Source organism: Portunus trituberculatus, chromosome 44, assembly GCF_017591435.1.
Source record: "Portunus trituberculatus isolate SZX2019 chromosome 44, ASM1759143v1, whole genome shotgun sequence".
Taxonomy (NCBI): domain Eukaryota; kingdom Metazoa; phylum Arthropoda; class Malacostraca; order Decapoda; family Portunidae; genus Portunus; species Portunus trituberculatus.
In genome coordinates this window covers 15,633,944-15,636,384 of record NC_059298.1, presented here as the reverse complement: position 1 = coordinate 15,636,384, position 2,441 = coordinate 15,633,944, and the positions used below count along the sequence as shown (strand labels likewise).

The window sequence follows — 2,441 nt, the reverse complement described above, 5'->3', positions numbered from 1 at the left end:
AAAGCAAGTGTTATTAGGGCTAAAGTTGGTGGCGTAGTAATTCTTCCTTTCAAAGTCAACTTCAGGACTTAGTCTGTCTTCCCTTTCTTTGTAATGATGCATTTTTTTCTTATGTAAGAGGAAAAAATTGGTAACAAAAATTATTAAACAAAAAGGCCCACTGAGATTCCAGTCCCCGAACAAGGACGATATAGGTAGCCAAAAATATGGGATAAATGTCTTGAAACCTCCCTTTTAAAGGAGTTCAACTTCAATGAGTTCAATTTATCACGCGTGTTTTGCTGTCATGTGCACTGCTGCTTTTTTAGGACAAGTTTATTCTGGGATCAATTCAGGGACTGAAACACACGACTAGACTTGACATGTATCCTTCACTGGACTTTCCATACTCCACAAATCATTTTATGGAAGCATTCCAAGCTTGGGATGAGAGCTGCTGTGATGTCACTGTGGTGGGATCACTTATTGGCTGAATTTTATTATTGATCGAGTGTTTGATTTATACGCAGCAACAACGAGATCATGTATCGCTGCTGTGACATATTGAGTTGTCAGAGACTGGAATCTAATCTAGTGTCAAAAAGTAGGTGTGGTGCAGCTTTTGTCAGCGGGAGCACATTCCTCACTGGCTATTATTCAAATACTTTATGTGCTCTTTGTATCTCTGCCCTTTGCTCTCTCTCTCTCTCTCTCTCTCTCTCTCTCTCTCTCTCTCTGCTCTCTCTCTCTCTCTCTCTCTCTCTCTCTCTCTCTCTCTCTCTCTCTCTCTCTCTCTCTCTCTCTCTCTCTCTCTCTCTCTCTCTCTCTCTCTCTCTCTCTCTCTCTCTCTCTCTCTCTCTCTCTCTCTCGACAGTGGTGGTTCACAGGACTCTGACCTATCACCAATTCTTTTGTATTATTCATCAATGAAACTCGTAATCGTATTCTCTCCCATATTCGCTCTTATGCAGTTTAGTCTCATTCACAACTTTCTGCGTTATGTTTTAGATGGCTAACTCTGCAAAAACTAGAAAATCTACGGATGGACTCACCACAAGACGTCTGGCACCTGATCTGTCTTAAATCACAGTGAAGAAAAACTTGGTTTCTATCAATGCCCTAAAGACTCAATTCATCGACCTACCCTTTCGAGACAATCTTCTAAACAATTCTTCCCCTTTCCTCGTGCTTTTCCATGCCTCCGTGGCACAATCGGTTAGCGCGTTCGGCTGTTAACCGAAAGGTTGGTGGTTCGAGCCCACCCGGGGGCGTAGCATTTTAGCCTTCTGCTGTACTACTTTCTCCCTTTCATCAATAAGTAGACTGGAATATTACCACAAGTAAACTCAAAGTATTGTTGCTGTTTGGTCTTTCTTTGTTATTTTCTTCCTTATTCACATTCTGCGTGGCTTCCTCCGTTTTCGCTGTTTTCTTATATAAAATTTTATTCCCATTTACTCTATTCTGTTTTTGTTTTCTAAAACATTAGTCAATTAGTACTTTCATTCATCCATCTCTTCTAGTGCTAGATTATGGAACTGAAAGACCGATGAGAAATCAAATTCTATATACATATTTAATTCCCCATACAGAGACAACGAATTCGCTTCATAGACTTGCTTTTACAGTAACTCATCTCTTGCTATTCTTAGTTCCGATGTTGTGAACAGAAACATGTGGCCTTCAGCTTCACACGAGTTTTATGCTTCCTCCATTATATGGGATTGATATGAAAAAATTGACGTTCAAGGCCCCATCAGATCACACCCATTTCCCTCATCACCCTTTCGACCACCATCACTTTCCCCAGGCTATCTGTTGCCATCTCCTCTCCTGCCTGCTTGTTTGCTAATTGCCCCGAGAAGCAGAGCCCTACAGTGTCCATATTATCAATGTTAGATCAACTGCAAAGGGTTTCACGTACTGTTGCTAACCACTTGAGACTTCGGTCCCTATCCTGAAACACTTCAGTCTGGGCCACACCTCCTTAAGTTCCAAAAGGCTCCAATTAATGTTACACATGTTCCTAGGAGTGTTCTTCATATTCTAGTGACAGATTAACAAGATTATGAGGAGCAATCCTAATCGTCTTTGTGGCCTTTGAAAACAGTCGTGGTGAAACAACAGTGGTTCTCAATATACGGAGCTTCAATTCCTCTCAGCGACAGAGGTCGACACTCTACCACAGACAGATGAGCACTGGGTATCATAAGTCTCTGATATTTATTGTTGGACACATATGATAACACACACACACACACACACACACACACACACACACACACACACACACACAAGTTTTCCGTCTTTCTCTTGAGTACGCAACTTTTTCCTCAGTTATTTCCGACCTCATACTTGGCCTCATACCTTAGGCGCCGCTTGTTTGCTTAGCTCGAGTCGGGACGCATAAAAACACTCTCTCAAGCTGGCTACTATTATTATAATAGAGAAATGTACCTCGG

At 41.7% G+C, this 2,441-nt stretch overlaps 1 non-coding gene across 1 annotated transcript; it reads left to right on the top strand.

Moving 5' to 3' along the window:
* The first annotated feature begins 1,176 nt into the window (after nucleotides 1–1,176).
* On the top strand, nucleotides 1,177–1,250 carry Trnan-guu. The gene has a single exon. It is a non-coding gene; the product is annotated as a tRNA-Asn (tRNA).
* The last annotated feature ends 1,191 nt before the right edge of the window (nucleotides 1,251–2,441 follow it).